Below are 18,635 nucleotides of genomic sequence, written 5' to 3' on the forward strand. Positions count from 1 at the left end.
AAGCCATGATGACTAGATCAGCAGCCGCAGTAGCAGCTGCACAACGCAATTCCGGTGTTCATATACCTGGAGTGAATAATCCGGATATTCCCCAGGAAAGCCAAAATCCTATCGAGGTGGATGGTGGCCAGGGAGGACGTAATCCTCCTCCTGATACAATCCAAGATCAATTGGATCAGGTAAAGATTCAACTCTTGGAGGTGAGCCAAGCACTCCGCATGCTCACCGGACGAGTGGTTTTACCACAAGAGCCTGATCAGCGCGATTCAGGGAGACGTGCATTGCCACGTGACCAGAGACTGGCTGAAGACCGGAATGTTGATCAGAATTTTCGTGAAGGAGACCGAGGACTTCGGAGGATCGATGATCAACCGAGGCGAGGCGATCGGTTCGACGGACCGCAAGAGAGTACAACTGATTCAAACACAAGGTTGGATACAGGGGTAAGAACTCACTCACCCACTGTCAGAAGAACCGTTCGTGATGATCGAGCAGTTCATGACGAGAGGAATGCTCGGGAAGGACGGGCTGTTCGTGATGATCGAGTAGCACGGGATGATCATGTTAATCGAGGTCGTGATCATATTGCTGAAGATCACCCGACCCATTGGTCAAGAATTGGCCAACATCAATGAGAAATTAGGGCAGTTGGCTAAGGGAAGAATAATCGAGGATATTTACTCGGTCATTCGGAAGACTCCTTTGCTTTGAGCCAATTGCGCGATATCGGTTTCCCCATAACTTCCGTTTGCCTACCTTCTCAACATTCGATGGTTCCGGAGATCCAACAGCTCACATCGGCTATTACCAACGAGACCATGGCAGTTTCGGGTAATTCGAATGAAATTTTATGCGGGTTTTTGGTTCATCTTTAACTGGAGCAGCACAAAAGTGGTTTTCGAACCTCCCCTCTAGAAGGATTATAAACTTTGACGAATTGGCACACCAATTCATAGGGCGATTCCAGAGTGGGATATAGGTCAAGAAAACGGAAGAAACCTTGTTTACTGTCAAACAAGGAAAGAGCGAATCGATCGAGAGTTTCGAAAAGATTCAACAAAGTGACGATGGAGATAGAAAACTTAGATGAACAAGTAGCCGAGAACTGCTCTATTCACAGGACTCACTAATCGGAAACTCTTGGAGTTATTACTACAGGATATGCCTGCGACTTATGCTTGAGTTGGTACAGAGATGCCGAGCGAGGCTGAAGTCATGGAGATTCTAGATGCACGCCAAGGAGATAATAAAGTCTCCAATAAGGAACAAAAGGCTCCTGAGCAGAAGCAGAAGCCAAAGAAAAATGTTAGCGATCGGGTTGGAAAATCCTAGCCTTGGCGCCAAAGGTCCCCCGGTAAAAGTGAGTACACTCCATGGAATGCTCCTCGGGCTGATATTTTGAATATCCTCAAAAGAAAAAATATTTTAAAGTGGCCGCCTAAAATTCTGTTGAAACCCGGAGAGCAGCAGGATTGGGAAAAGTATTGCCGATTCCACAAGGACTATGGTCATTATACTAATGACTGTCGTCATCTGAAGGCAGATATTGAGAGATTGATATCTCAGGGACATCTGTCCAGTTTTGTTAGCAGAAGAAGGGAGGAGCCACGTGGGCCACGTGCGGCTGCTCCAAAGAGGGATCGTTCGGTTAGTTCAGAACGATCGAGGGAGGCCCCGAAGTCTAAAAAAGGCAAGGAGGTGATTGAAGCTGCTACTCGGTCACCGATCCTTACCATCTTCGGGGGACCAGAGCCCGAATCATTCCGGAGTCTGAAAACAAAATCCAAATTTGTTGGTGCCGGAGAGGCGCAGAAGCGGAAGAAGCTGAATGGTGAAGATTCTATCACCTTTAGCGAGGAAGACGAAAGAGACGTTTGTTTACCTCATGATGATGTTGTAGTCATCAAGGTAGAGATTGCACGGCGGGAAATGCATAGAGTTTTGATTGATACAGGGTTTGCAGCTGACCTAATTTCCTACGAAGTGTATCAAAAATTGAAGGTGGATCAGGACTTGATGAAACCTTCATCTACACACCTATATGGCTTTGCAGGGTCATCTGCAGTAGCGGAAGGATCGGTTCAGTTGGATTTATCCATTGGAAGTTTTCCAAAGGAAACAACTGTCCGAATCAATTTTTTGGTGGTTCGAGAACTACCAGCCTATAATATGATTCTTGGGCGACCATCTTTATCCAAGATAGGTGCTATTGTTTCAACAAAACACCAGAAAATAAAATTCCCGACTGATATGGGAATTGGTCAAGTCTCCTCTGACCAGAAGATCTCTCGACAGTGTTATGTTGCCTATTTAAAAGACAAGGAGGGTCCGAGGAAGGTTACTGCCCTCCCCATAGAAGTTTGAGATGATCGGGAAGAGACAGAGATGCAAAGGCCCGAACCAGTGGAGAAACTGGAGAAAATCCAGCTATGTACCGAAGATGAGAAAAAGATTACTTATATCAGGTCTGAACAGCTGGAAGAGTTTAAAGATGAGTTGAAGTTTTTTCTTCAACAGAATAAGGATGTATTCGCATGGTCTGCTGAGGACATGCCTGGAATCGATCGGGCCATTGCAGAGCACAAACTCTAGATAGACCCTAAGGCGAAACCAGTGATACAGAAAAGAAAAATTTCTCCATTGAAAAGTATGAAGCCGTTCGAAGTGAAGTTGAAAAGCTAAAGAATTCTGGTTTCAAAGAACCAATCGAGTGCCCAACTTGGTTGGCCAATGTGGTGATGTTGAAAAAGGCGAATGGGAAGTGGAGGATGTGTACAGACTACACAAATCTAAACAAAGCTTGCCCAAAAGATTGCTACCCGTTGCCTTGGATTGACCTCTTGATAGATGCGATCAGCAGGATATGAAACTTTAAGTTTCATGGATGCCTACTCGTGGTATAATCGGATCCTTATGAATAAGGAGGATGAGAAGTATACGGCTTTCATGACTGATCGTGAGAGCTATTATTACAAGGTCATACCTTTTGGCCTGAAGAATGCAGGAGCAACATATCAGAGGGCCGTCAACAAGATTTTCAAAGAGCTGATAGGAAAAAATGTTGAAGCTTATGTTGACGACATGCTAGTGAAAAGCTTTACAAAAGCAAATCATATTGCAGATTTGACTGAGGTTTTCTCAGTACTGCGGAAACATCAAATGAAGTTAAACCCAGAAAAATGTGCCTTTGGAGTCTCCTCGGGAAAATTTTTGGGTTTCATGGTATCACAGAGAGGAATTGAGGCTAATCCTGCCAAAACACAAGCTCTGATTGATATGGAGGCTCCCAAAACCGTTCGGGAGGTACAGTGTTTGACAGGGAGAGTTGCTGCTTTAAATCGATTTATCTCCAAGTCTGGAGAGAAATGTTTGCCTTTCTTCAAGGCACTTAAAGACCTAAAGGGCAGTAAGGAAGCAAAGTGGACTGAAAAGTGCCGTAAAAGCTTTCGAGGAATTAAAAGAAGCACTTGGACAACCACCGATCCCGTCCGGACAGCAGAAGGGGGAAATATTACAGCTATATCTAGTGACGTCCCTTTCGGCGGTCGGTGCGATACTTGTTCGGGAGAAAGATAGAAAATGCTGGCCGACTTACTATGTAAGCCACGTGTTGCTAGATGCGGAAACGAGATATTCGCAGATTGAGAAGCAGGTTCTGGCTCTCATGATGGCCGCCAGGAAGCTAAGGCCATATTTTCAAGCTCATCCAATTGAGGTATTTACAACTTTTCCTCTTAGTAAAGTTCTTAACAAACCTGATTTGTCCGGAAGGATGGTATCCTGGTCGGTTGAGCTCAAGCGAGTTCCAAGTGAGCTTTAAGCCCGAATCGCAATCAAGGCTCGGGCATTAGCCGACTTTGTAGCAGAAACTACTGCACCAGTGGAGCCCAACATTGAGGATCCCATTATACCAACCACTTGGGAGGTATATGTGGATGGTTCGAGTAATAAAGATGGGGTAGGCGCTGGAATTCTATTAAAAAGTCCAGCAGGATTTATTATTCGATATGCTTTGAGATTCGCATTTGATGCAAGTAATAACGAAGTGGAATATGAGGCCCTGATAGCTGGACTTCGGTTGTCAAAAGCATTAGCTATTGCAGATGTTACTATTTATAGTGACTCTCACTTATAGTCAACCAAGTCCAGGGGGAGTATGGCATTAAAGAACCACGCTTGCAAAAATATCGGGAGATAGTGCGGGCATTTCAAAACCAATTTCGGAATTTGAAGATATCTCGGATTTCGAGGAATGAAAATTCAATGGCGGATGAGCTATCCCGACTAGCCAATGCCAAGGAAAAGAATCTAGACCCTTCGGTCTACATTGAAGAGATAACTTTTCCAAGTTATCATGAGAAAGAAATTTCTTATATTGAAGCGAACGTAGCTGGATGGATCCAATAATCAAGTATCTAAGGGATGACAAATTACCCGAGGATCCAAGAGAGAGGCAAGGTTGATCAAGATTCGATCAGCTAGATTTGTCATTCGAATGGGAGACTATACAAAAGATCTTATGCTGGACCCCTTATGAGATGTATAGGCCCCGAAGGAGCAAAATCAGCTTTGGCTGAGGTTCATGAAGGAATTTGTGGAGCTCACATGGGTGGCCGAGCCACCGGCCCACAAAATTCTAAGACTTGGGTTATATTGGCCTAAGATCCAAGAGGCTGCTATGGACTACGTTCGTCGATGTGGTAACTGTCAAATTCATGCTACAAAGATCGAAGCGCCCGGCGGAAACTATGACTTCAATTCTAAATCCCATTCCCTTTGCAATGTGGGGATCCGATATCATGGGCAAATTCACCAAGGCAATAGGCGGACGGGAATATCTGATAGTAGCAATTGATTACTTCACAAAATGGGTAGAAGCCGATGCACCGACGGCAATTACTGAGAAAAAAGTGGAGAAATTTTTGCTTGAATCAATCATATATCGCTTTGGGATTCCAAAGATTATTGTCACTGACCATGGTACTCAGTTCGACTGTCCACAATTTGATCAATTCTGTGGAACATATATGATCGAGCATCGTATGTCCTCAGTGGCATACCCCCAAAGCAATGGACAGGTAGAGGTTACTAACCGAACGCTACTGGAAGGAATAAAGAGAAGACTCGAAGCTGACAAAGCTTCTTGGGTCGAAGAACTACATAATGTACTTGTGGGCTTATAGAACTACGGTTCGAACACCTACAGGAGAAACTCCATTCAGGTTGGCATATGGATCCGAAGCATTGGCACCAGTGGAGATAATGGCGGGGACATTACGGGATCGTGAGTTCAATGAAAAAGCAAATGAACAAGGACTGCTTGATAGTCTTGATTTGTTGGACGAAGTTCGGGCAAAGGCAATAGCACGAACTCAACATTATCAAAGAAGGATAGCGTCTCATTACAATACTCGAGTGAAGAATCATCGGTACTTAGCCGGAGATCTGGTGTTGAGAAACACCCTAGCTTCCAACCCGCGTCACCAAAGAAAGTTGGACCCTTCCTGGGAAGGACCTTATATGGTTGTGAAACCGGTCGGTTCAGGAGCTTACAAGTTGAAGAACATCAATTCCCAGAAAGATTTGGATCGTTCGTGGAATGCTAGGCATCTCAAAAACAAGATCCAATTTTCAACTCAATCAATGCAATTTTTGGCTTTCAACAAACTATCTTTTGATTGGGGGGCATCATACACCACATTCAAGAACAAGATCCAACTATAAGGCATCGGATGAAAATTCGTATGGGTCCTTCAACACTTATGGAAATTTTTTGAACTTTCTTAAGTCGGGGCATCGGATGAAAATTTGAGTGAGTTCCTTTGGCAAGGCGTCGGTTTGAAACCCGAGTGAGTTCCTTCGAGACTTATTGAATTTCTGAATTATCCTTAAGTAAAGGCATCGGTTTAAAACCCGAGTGAGTTCCTTCTCAGACTTATTGTATTTCTCCGGAAATCCTTAATTAAAGGCATCGGTTTAAAACCCGAGTGAGTTCCTTCTCAGACTTATTGTATTTCTCCGGAAATCCTTAAGTAAAGGCATCGGTTTAAAACCCGAGTGAGTTCCTTTTCAGACTTATTGTATTTCTCCGGAAATCCTTAAGTAAAGGCATTGTTTCAGACAATTAAGACCTAATACAACGGCGATTCAAGTGGCTAGCAAAGTTCAAGATAAAGTAATTTCTTATTTCTTCAAAAGATCCAAAGAGGCCAATATCAAAACAATTACAAGAGCTGGATACAATCTTCGATCAAAGAAGAAAGTCATGATAGGTGACTGTTAACAAGTTATACAAGATCGACGCGACTTTGCTAGAACAAACATATGAGTCAACCATTGGTGGGGATTCAAGGAAAAGAAAAGAAGAAATGAGGATTACAAAAATATTTCGGTATGCATAAAATCCTCCGCAATTTCATACTCTTTGTCCAGCTTGTCCAGGAGAAGTATGGCCCTCGACCAAATTCGCATTCAGTACAAGCTCGTCATAATTGACTTCTTCTAGCGGAGAATAAACAGAAGAATCTTCCAGATATTGCATAATATCAGGATCGGAAGGTGGAGGATCAATCTTATCCTTGGTCCAGTCGGGAGGAGGAATACCCAGGTCGGTAAATACTTCAGGATGGCAAACAGCACTATAGGGAGTCGTATCAAAATGAGGATCCTTCCTTAATATTGATTCCCATACTTCGTTCTCACCATCCCGGTACGCCTGCAAGTTATAAGCATTCACATATCAACAAAAGGCTTACTGTGTAAATATTTGAAGACGCAGGCTCTGCGAACATCAGTTGGAAGGGATTCGGGCAAAGGAACGACAGCTTGCCTTTCATGTAACGTTTCAGATCCTTTGGCTCCGACTTTCCAACTGTTCGCTCCGATCGCCGGATCTTCTCCCCGGCATCATCCAAATCCGACTGAAGACGACCAATCATCGAATTTTTCTCCTGCCACCTCCCAAGCTAGTTTCCGAAGGCGAGCATTCTCAGCATCTTTAGCTTCAGAGATCTCCCGAAGCCTAGAAACTAACCTACTGAGCCTAGAAATTGCTTCCACTTGGTTATGGAAGTTACCAGCAAGACTCCTGCAAACAACTTTCGAGTTAGCAAGGAGCGAAAAGAAATTTTTCAGAATCGAGAGGATAATGAAGAAAGACTTACATTACTAGTGACTTCGTAAAGACTTCATCCGGAAGTTTGGAAAGAACTGCGCTCTCGAAGTCATTCGAGCAGCAATACACCATTCCAACGCTCTGTCAAACTCGTTCGACACTAATTCAGGCGAAGGATGAGAAGGATGAGCTACACCAAGAGAAGGATGAGCTTCATCACTTGTCACCCGACGGCGCTTCCTAGTGGCAAAATCCTCCAACTCGGAAGGAGAGGAGGAGGATGCCAAACAAGCACTAGAGTTAGAAATAGGAGCAGCACCTGCTGGGACCACACCTTCATTAGACGCCAACATAGTTGCCTCGGATGCCCGAAGAGTCTCCTTCGGGGTGCACCAACAGAGCTCACCAGCAGGGAGCGCCGGCAGCACCATCGGCAACGAAGTGATCAAGATCTTCCCGGGAAAGACGAGCGATCACTTCGGGCAAAGGAGGCGCATGGACAACATCAACGATCATCGCGGGAATCGACTTGAAGATTCACCGGCAGCGATCACCTTACGCTTGGAGTATTCACTAGCTGAAACCACCGCACTGGCTCCAACCACCACCGACGGAACGCTTTTCTTGCAAGATTTTGCTCGATAAAGTTCGGGTTGATCTTGGGAGCCACTATTCAAAAAAAAAAACACCAAGCCGTATCGATACGAAAATAAACAACAGCAATAGCGGGGAAACCCTAGTTTTCTAAAACTTCTGACAAACCAACAAACTAAACCCCAAGTATAACTACTATGTAGTTTACTCAGGGGGGAAGTGGGGAAAGAGATGAGTAATCAAAAAACTCACTTGTTCAGAAGTTGATAGAGCTGTTGTTGGAGTACGAGGAATACGGAAGCAGGCCGAAGGACGAAAGGTCGCTTTAGCATTTTAGCAAATCTAACTTGCAGAAGTCAGGATAGATGGAGAGTACCCACGAAGGCTTTAAATAGCCTCAGGTATTAAGACGACGGTTGAAGGCTAAGGACAACCGACTACCTAGATCGAAATGACGCTTCGAAATCCGCAAAAAGCAAGATCAACGGTCGAAGAGATACCTCCAATCGTCGCACCGCCATTAAAATAACGGATGTATTTCTGATTCATTGGAAACAGTGAATGGTATACAAAAGCAGGAAAACGTTTGAACTTCGCAGAAGGGAAACGTGCGGACTTTGCAATAAATGGAGTACTGGGGAAGATTAATGTATCTTCCCGAAACGCATCTTCACAATATTTCTACAAGATTATTATTCGGCGAGGAATGAAAAGTTAAGTGATAAGTTTTATCATTAATACTTTGATATTCAAGGCAAGATTCCGGCTGGAGATGGGGAAATATAGAGGCCAACATGAAAAAAGAAATGTCTATTCATTAAATTGAGGGTAAATCTTTACAAAAAGACAACTCCCTAAGCCTTTTCTTCATTGTTGCCCGAGGGACCCTGGTCGGGAGAACTTTTCTCAGGATCTTGAGAAGAGCCTTCCTCAAGAGCGGCATCGGCTGAGTCCTCTACAGCAACAACTTGAGACTCGGCTTGTGATTTCTCCTCTGGAAGTGCCGACTCGTCATTCAGGTATGCCTCATATTGAGGGTCAGCTGGAAAAGGATCATCTTCTTCCTAAGCCCTGTCCGGGAGATCCATACCAACTTTCCCGAAGACCTCTTTGTGGCATACCTCACGAAAAGGAGCAGTGTCGAAGTCAGGGATCGATCCAAGGATTCGCTCCCAAACGTCGTTCTGCCCCATGCGATAAGCTTGAATGTTGTAGAGACCTAGCAACTCGGAGAAAGGTACGTTGTTCAGGTATTTCCGAATGCACTCCTTCCGAAGCTCTGGCTTTATATGCTCAGGCTTGCTAGGGATTGCCAACTTCAGATGTTCTTCGAGCTCCCTACTTTTGATTTCAAGGCTGTCACCAAACAACGTGGCAGCTGCCTTTTGCTTCCTGGCCTCGCGCTCGGCAGCAATGACACGAATTTTCGAAGCTTCGAGGGCTTCCTTGAGGGAGATCACTTCTTCCTCATGCTTTTTCTGCAGCTCCACGGTAGCTGCAGTGCAATGGTCTATTTCAGAATTGGCCTTGGCCAATTTCTCTTCACAAGTTTGCAAAGAAGAAGTCGGTGCGACCAACCCGGCACAATGCTTCCATGTGTTGATAAAAGCTCAACACAGCATTCCTGGGAAGGCGGAAGATATTAGAAGAAGTCATAAGAAATTATGAAAATATAACTAAGCAAGAAGACCGGTACCTTGTAGATTGACTAACAAGGGAGGTGTCATCCAGGGCTTCAAACTCCCGGCGATCGAAGGAGCAAGACCGAGGGAGCTCCATTCTCAGCCTTTCTCGGGATCCCGAGTAACCCCGTCGGTCATCTTCGGGGTCCACTGGGGGTGAAGACCTCCTCACCATCCGTCGAAGCTTTGGATTTTTTATTGGAGGGAGCATCAATTGTGTCATGCCTCCTCTTGGTTCGGGCAGACAAAGAGACATTAGACCTCTCCACCATTGGTTTCTTCCCTTTACCCGAAGCATCAGCTACAGGCCCGATATTCCCGATACCCCTATAAGAGGGGTCGGGAGAGGGAAGAGAAGCCTCTTGATCTACGGTCAAGACCCTGGGCGATCGTTGCTCGGCTGTCACAACGGCCCTAGCGGCCTTCACCCGCAGGCTTTCGTGGTTCATTCTGGGAGGCACTGCAATGAAGAAGGACAAGAGTCGAATTCAAAACATATCACTTCACCAAATCAAAGGATGATGGTTAGAAGCTCACAATGAGCCAAGCCCCAAGATCGAAGGATGGAGTTATACTCCACTTCATATCCATGTATCTCTTGATACCACGGAATGGATTTGATCTTCCTGATGGCCGTCTCGTCTTCTCTGGATAAGGGAAGGCCCCGGTTACTCTCGAACGAAGAAGTAAACCTCCTCCAGGTGGTTGGGAAGTTAAGATCTAATGGAGGCGCTCGACAGAAAAAGTATCGTTCACGCCATCTTTTGTGGTTAGAAGGGCAAGTTCCTTTGACAAGGATGCTGCCTCTCCAATCAAGTTCAGCCTTATTGCGTTTGGACAGAAAAACCCATCCGGGAGGATGGGAGATAGAAAGAACATGAAAATGTACAAAAAGAGAAAGAGAGGGCGTAATGCCAAGCTCAAAACACAAACCCAAGAAGCCCTATCGTCCGCCATTACTCGTTTCAGTAAACTACAAAAAGAAAAAGACCAGTAAACTTACTGATTCAGTGAGACGGAAGCTTGAGAGCTAGAAGGCGCAAAGTAGACAATAAAGGTTCAAATTCCAGACAGGAAGAATGAAACCTACGAAGACAACGAACCGCTTTTAAAACTCCCGCACGAGTGTTCGGGAATCTGAACGATCGAGATTGATTCAAAATCAGCGATCAAGATTGAAAGACGTTTTGAAAGTTTGAACTCACGAATCCGAAATAGGCGTTCGGAAACCGTCGCTTGGATGACGTGAGTCACGACAGATCAACTGCAAGGAGATATGTGGCCTTACACTCACAACGCTCGAGGAAAAGTGACCACCGCATTAAATGTGATATGACATTTAATGAAGCACGCAGAGATTATCACCTGACGACGAACCCAGTTAAAAACCAAGCCCTCGGGATCGACCGAACGCTTGGTCTGGGGGGCTCATTATATGGAGAGTTTATGATCAGACCGGGTTCATACCTGGTCCGACCCTCGAACCCGGTCGAGACGGAGAAAACCGAATCTCTCTCGAGCGAACCGGATCCGGAAGATGGCTTGATGAAGAAGAAAGCTTATTCGGCTGCAAGCATGCCCTAATCTTACTTATGGATTAGGGTAATCACCCTAATGATGGCAGACTCAAACTGACGGCTGCGGATAATCATTATCGAAGGGATAACCATCGCATAACCTAAAGGTTATCTCAGGAGTCCTCTACTAGCCCAAACTAGGAGAAGTCTATCGCTCAACGGATCTAACTGATAGGATCCAACGAATACCCGAAGAAGGCTCAAGTGCATCCAACGAAGGAGATTCGAAGGTACACTCTATATAAACCTCACTACCATACAAGGTGAGGGACGGATCAATCGATCGAAAAGAATACTATCTGAGACTCAGGTTCAGATACATACTGATAGACCTAAACTATCAGCGATTTGCTATCTAGATCACCTTTCCCAGTTCTTCATTCCTTAGCTCTGTGCTTCTAGCAGAGCCGTTTGTGATTAAGTTCATCAACTGACTTAGCCTTCGGAGGTGGACTCCCGACCCCAGCGGTCGGGCCACATCTGACGCTTTCGTTTTGCAGGTCATCACGAGGAGATCTAAGGGCTGAGCAGATTTTGGACGCATCAGTACCTGTGCTTCAACTCCAATGCTTGTCCAAACTTTTTTTTAGTTTAGGGGGTGTCAATGGTTCTGTCTGGGACATTCACTAATTGGGGGCACGTGCAGCAGGTCTGTGAGCACCACCATAAAGTTTTGCATCTTTCTCTCCAAATTCCATACACTATGCAAAAGAGGCTGAACCGATGAAAATGCAATGTCAATGAATTTCCTTTAAAATGGCTGAGCGCCCAACTGATTTCACCTTGCCATGAGTCAATTGCATCACGTAGGAAGCCATTATAGTGAAGAACTTGTTGCCACACTTGTAGATACAAGGGACATCTAAAGAAATGGGACAGAGAATCGTTCGGATTAGAGACTATATGCCAAATGGGACAGAGAACAGCCATGTTCTGATCATACAATTTGTGAAAGTCCCAGACCTCCTTCATTTTTGGGTCTACAATTGGAGATTGAATAGACCATGAATTCCTCTGTTATCAACCCCTTTCCAAAGGAATCTCACCACCATTACTTCGATTTAATGGATGACAGACCGGGGAATTTCTATAATAGTTACCAATACACAACAATTAAAGAAACCCATTGATGCGTCCAAAAAATGTTAAGCCTCCAAATTCCTTGACGACGGCCTGCAAAACAGAGTTAGATGTGGCCCGACCGACCTCCGAATCTTAAGTCAGTTACTGAACTAATCACCAACACTCTGGCAAGTTGCAGAGCATAATAATGAATACGTAATTGAGGAACGATTTAGATACCTCTGGAATGAGTTGATCATTTGTTTATATAGACCTTACCTCCAATTCTCGATCGTTGAGTGAAGTCTCGATCTCTTTTGGTGGCCGTCCGATCATAGGGTTTCCTTCTGAATATTCGGAACGCAAGTAGTTACCAGTCTCGACACGATTCCCTCACTGTTTTGCTGATAGTTGCCTCCTACAAGTCAGCCTCGTCTACCACATGGTTCGGGAGATCTTACTAGACTGATCACTGAAATGCAGCACCTTTATGATCATTAATTTAGGTTTTGGTGGGTCCCCGGTTATGGTCTAACTTGGATGAAGATTATGAACCCGGTCCATAGGTTCGGTGCAATTTTCCTCGTATCATTTGCCCCGCAGGCCAAGCGTTCGAGTAACGCCGTGGAATGCTTGGTCTAGTTTGGTATATTTACCGATCATGAGCGAGTACAAAATATCTTTTCAAATAAAAATATCTTCGTAATTTAATGTTGTTGTCGTCTCTTTCCAGCGAGGTGCCGTCGAAACGTTCTGACGCCTCGTTGCCTGTGCTTAGTGGGCCACGTGGAGATCAGGGAGGCGCAAACATTATGCCTTGTCATTCGAACCGTCGTAACTCAGATTTATCTCATCATGACAAAGGTTTTTTGAATTGTTAGTGACTACAGACCATTAAAGCTTTACAAATCATCCGATCTTTTCTCTCGAATCGATGCATGCCCCTGTCCATCGATTAGACTCAATCTTACTTATTCGTTAGTATTTTGAATCTATAAAAGGTTTCTCATGCCTCATTTCTTCTTTTAACTTCTCTGCCTTCCAACTTGTGTTCTTTCGAGTCTTCAGTTTCAACCTGCGCGACTCAAGCTCTGTTCTTCTAAATCCAAAAATCACAAGTAAGTTTCGCTTCCCTTACTTTGTTTTATCTTTCTGTTCTTTTTTCTTGCATTCGTACAGTCTGTTCTTTTTGTTCATTCCTTCAAAAACTGGGTAGCGGTAAAACTTCGGAAGAGAGCGATTCTGTAGATCGCCTAGTAGAGGGTGAAGAATCTGCCGAAAAGGGAAGCCCCACTGCTTCTGTCGAACTCTCTGATGATCGGGATCATAGGGTTACCGAACACTGGTTGCTATCTGCCCCAGCTAGCCCTAGAGACCCACTAGGCAATGCCCCCATCATTAAAGGGTCTTCCTCAAAGAAGAGAAAGGCTCCTAAGAAGACGACGATGGAGAAATCCCGTCCATCAAAAAGACCTTCCATCGGGCCCTCAGACATTATTTCTATGGGTTCGCTCAGAACACCTCAAAATTATTTGTGATGACTATTCAATTCCACGTTCCTGCGTCCTTCGTGTCCCGAACTCGGATGAGAGGGTCAACTCCGACCCTCCAGGGGAGTTCTCTTTTACCTTGACTCTTTCAAGAGTGGGGTTCGACTTCCTTTCTTCTCTTCTATAATTGCTGAAATTTTAAACCATTGGAAAATTTGTCCTGGTATGATCCTCCCGGACAGCTGGAGGCATATAATCGGTTACCTGGGGCTCTACCAAGAACTTGGGTTAGCCCTTTGTTTTGTTGTTTTTTGTCATTTCTATACACTGAGTAAATCAAATCCTCCTAGGTGGGTAGTGTTTTCCAAGCACCTGAAGACCGAGCTTAACTGGCAAGGGGGAATCCTTGCAGAGGGTACCTACCCTTCGAATAATAAAGGATGGCGGGAAAAGTTTGTTTTCTGTAGGGTTCCTGAATCCAAACAAAAAATCCCAATGAGATGGAGCACCCCAGACTCCTTCACCCAGATCAATCGCTCTCCTTTCCTGCCCGCCCTCGAGAAAGAGGTTGTTCGGGTCATCAAAGGCATTTCCTAGCGTTTGGAAATCCATGGGCATGCCATGGAGTACGAAGCAATTCTTCGCTACTGGGGACTGAGCCATGGTGAGCGCCCAAAAGCTTTAATTTCACTCTATTTATGCATGTACTCATTGTTCTCATAATGACCTTGGTCTTTTGTTGATTTGCAGTGCCTCCTAAGTTTAATCGCAATGCAGTTTTTTCTCTGGCTCAACAAGGCTTGGCCGCTGCCAAGGAGAGAGTCCCCCGGAAGGGGAGAAAAGAGGCTCCCGAGGGCGCCCCTTCTCCGAAGATGGCTTCATCTGTTGCTATCCCGAAAGGGGTTACTCCCCTGAAGGGGCTTTTGAGGACAAGGCCGAATTGTGCTGCCAGAGGAAAAGATCCGGTAATAGTCGAAGAATTCACCCATGATGATACTGCCCTTGTCAAGAGGAGAAGGGAGCTGACCGATGATGTTGCTTCTAAGAGGAGCAAAGTTGATCAAAGGGAAATCTATGTTCCCAAATGGAAGGTGAGTCTTCGGGACCCGGTTCTCCTAGATACCGATGTGTCCATTGATTGGGCCGTTAATGCTCAAACTCCATGCGGTCGGAAGGCCCTGAATGAGATGTCTGATGATGAGTTGGTGAATTTAAATATCATGTGGGTATTGATTTTTTAACTCTTCTCCTAGCCGGAACCTTTGTAGTAGGCTAACTTGCTTTACTGAGAACTTCCATCGTGAGATGGAAGCAAATATGAGAGTTGGCCACTTATGTGCTGACGTCAATCTCAGTAATGAACTTACTGAGAAGAGGCTAGGAGAAATCTCCAAGTTGGAGGAGAAGACTACCTGACTTCGTCCTTCCGCAGGGGAACTTATTATTGCTAAGTCCCAAATGGAGGATTTGAGAAAAGAGCTAGAAGAGTTGAAGAAAAATGCTCGAGCTTCAAAATCCAAAATTGAGGATCTCACTCGGGAGAAAGAAGAATTGGAAGAGAAGTTGAAAACTGCTGCTTCTCCCCAAGGTCCCAAGGATCTGAAGCCGGAGGTTCGGAAAGCTTGTGGCTTGAAATATTTGAACAACATTCCGTTTGGTGAGTTGCTCAACCTATACAATCTGGTTGCCTATCAGGAGGGTGTCAAAGACATATGGAAGAGTATTTTGACTGCTGACCCTTCCTTCCCGATCGAAGAGCATAAAGACTTAATCTTTGAGGAGATTTTTGTGGATTTGGATCTACCAACTCCAACCTGGGTTGCTGAGAAGAACAATCTGCCGCCAGCTAATCCAACCAGCCCAATTATTAGCAAATATTTGGATGATGAGCCTGCCTTACGATCCGAACCCAAAGGTGTGGTAAACAACGTTCCTCCAACTGCTCAAAACCTCGAGGGAAACTTTGTTCTGTTGATCAATGGATTCAACTAGCGTTCCTGGCTTCGCTGCAATGTCTGTGAAGCATGTTCCAAGGGAGAATCCAATAAACGAAGGCGAACAAACTTCTTTTGCACCAAGACGTCCCATATATTCTGTTGAGGAGGTTTACAAGCCTCCCTGGAAGCTGCAAAGGTCTGATCGTGTTACGGGCAGTTTTGACAGGGCACTGGAGTGGTGCACTCTTGCCCAAACACCAACCGAAAGCAAAGCGTTCAATTCTATTCCCGACAATGCTTTCGTGAAATCCTTGGTGATGTGAGTCTTCAATATTGAAATCACTCTCTTCTTTTTCTTTTATTTCTGAATCCCCAAAAACACAAAAATCTTTTTTTGTAGGAGTACTGTGGACAACTTCCACAAACAGGCAGAGGCAGCGTACCGGATTGGGAAGATGCATTTTGATCTTTTCAAGCTTCGGGCAGAATCTTTGTCCAAGGATCGGGAGATTGTGCGTCTTCGGGACAGGCTTTGGGAGGAGGTAAAGGTAAGAAATACTGAGATCCTACATCTTTCTCAAGCTTTGGATGTTGCCAATGGACAAATCTGTGGTTTCGAGCGAAGGGTTGTTAATCTTTCGGGGGAACTGAATAGTTCCAAAGCTAAAGTTGAGGAGCTGCTGAAGCAAATAATTCCTCCAGATCTTGATTGTATCCCTACCAAAACCCAAAAGGCTTGTATTCTTAAGTATTTAGGCAGTAAGCCTTTTTGTAACTTGCTGGATATTTTGAATGACCATGCTTATCGGGATGGTCAAAATGAGGTGTTTGAATCAATTTTGATGAGAAAATCGAATTTTGACACGGCTCCTCATCAATTTCTCTGTCATCCCAAAGTCTTCACGAAATTACAGCTTCCTCCTCCTGATTGGGCCAAAGATGTTGAAGATTTGCCTGCTCCTAATCCGAACATTACATTGTACCTCGACGATTCACCTCCTACAACTCCAATAACAGAGGAGATTGTAGAAAACAAGGTAGAAGATGACGCTCCAAATGTCATCCCGAAGGCGTCAATCGTTCTTCCACAATGATCCAAAGAACTGCAGGAGGCGAATTCTAAAACTCGTCGCCAAATTTTCTTTTCCTGGTTATCTCAGCGACCGAAGATGAGTTTTTTCATCAATCAAAGGTTAAGGATCCTGGAAAAGCTAAATGATGGGTTCGGGATGCTCTTCCCAATTGTTGGCAAGCTCTTGTTCTTTTTGTAGAAATGTTCCTTGTCCAAGATGTTAGAATACTCTGTACATCCCGAACGTTGTATAGCTTATCCTGCACATTGTGTAGTTTGGCCTCTGTTGGCCTTTGAATGAATGAAAAGCTGTTTTTGTGTTAATCATCGTCCGATTGTAACACTTCTTTATCGTCTGGAGACTTAGCTTGGGGTCGAACTGAATCATGTCTGATTCGCCCAACTAGCTTTTGAAAGTGGCGTTCAGTTTGTCCGAAGCCTTTGATCCACAAGAGTTTCTAAGGGATTCTTTCTAAGGGTTCGATAGTTATACTCGGTGTACAGCCGATATACCCGACCCCGAAAAATTCCTTATAACTTTTGTGATTGTCGAAGGTCCCACTCGGTTTTACCCGATGCCTTAGATCTGAAAATGTTCCTTAGAAAATTTTCAGCTTTCGAAGGTCCCACTCGATGCTACCCGATGCCTTTGACCTGAAAATTTTCCTTAGAAAGTTTTCAACTTTTGAAGGTCCCACTCGGTGCTACCCGATGCCTTTACCTTAGAAAGTAAAAACATCCTAGGCTTTTTAAGGTTATGTTTGGAATTTATCCAATGCCCTTGACCTTCGAAAATTCTGCAGAATTTTCATCAAGGCTTTTGAAGGTCCCACTCGGTTTTACCTGATGCCTTAGACCTGAAAAGTTTCTAAATTCTCAGCTTTCGAAGGTCCTACTCGGTGCTACCCGATGCCTTTACCTGAAAGTTCCAGAGAGTATTTCGGGCTTTCGAAGGTCCCACTCGGTTTTACCCAATGCCTTTTGATCGAACGTCTCATACGGTGTTACCCAAAGCCTTTTGATTCTAAATGTACTCTGCTATATACAGTCCCCAATCAAAAGATTTGGAAGTAAAAACTAGTATACTACATTAAGTAATTATAGATCAACTAGATCAAGATTGATAAAAATCTTCAAGAAAAAATGTTGACAACTTTAAGAGAAATATTTCTTCAAATGCTTTGTGTTCCACGATCAGTCTAATACACGGTCGGTCACCAGATCTTTCAGCTTGTAAGCTCCCAAACCTATTTTCTTGATAACCATATATGGTCCTTCCCATGTTGGGTCCAACTTCCTCTGATGGCGTGGGTCCGACGCAAGAGTGTTCCTTAGTACCAAATCCCCCGCGCGGAACTGCCAATGTTTTACTTGAGCGTTGTAGTGAGAGGCTATTCTTCGATGATATTGTTGAGTTCAGGCTATTGCTTTTGCACGAATTTCATCCAATAATTCAAGGCTATCTAATAACCCTTCTTCGATCGCTCATTCTTCGAATTCTCATTCCCGAATGGTGCCTGCCATTATCTCGACCGGTGCAAGCACTTCCAAACCATATGTTAATCTAAATGGAGTTTCTCCAGTAGGTGTCCGGATGGTCATTTGATATGCCCAAAGGACATTTTTTAGTTCTTCCATCCATAAGGATTTGTTGTCTTCAAGCCTTTTCTTGATTCCATCCAATAACGTTCAGTTCGTTACTTCTACTTGACCATTACTTTGAGGATATGCTACGGACTACATTCGGTGATCGATCATATAAGTATTGCAGAAGAGTTCGAACTGGGGGTTATCGAACTGAGTTCGATGATCGGTCACCAGTACCTTTGGAATTCCGAATCTGTGGATGATTGACTCCATCACGAACTTCTCCATTTTTTTTTCTGTGATCGACGCTAGAGGAGCTGCCTCTACCCATTTAGTGAAGTAATCGATTGCTACGATCAGATATTCCTTTCTTCCCGTTGCTTTTGGGAATTTTCCCATCAAATCTATTCCCCACATTGCAAACGGAATAGGGTTCAAAATTCATGTGAGTATTGTGGCAGGTTGCTTTGGCACGTTCGAATTTATCTGGCACTGATTGCAAGACCAAACGTATTTTTTG

The sequence above is a fragment of the Hakea prostrata genome, chromosome 9 (genome assembly GCF_041222555.1).
Source record: "Hakea prostrata isolate BN-2017 chromosome 9, UWA_Hpros_2, whole genome shotgun sequence".
Lineage (NCBI taxonomy): Eukaryota > Viridiplantae > Streptophyta > Magnoliopsida > Proteales > Proteaceae > Hakea > Hakea prostrata.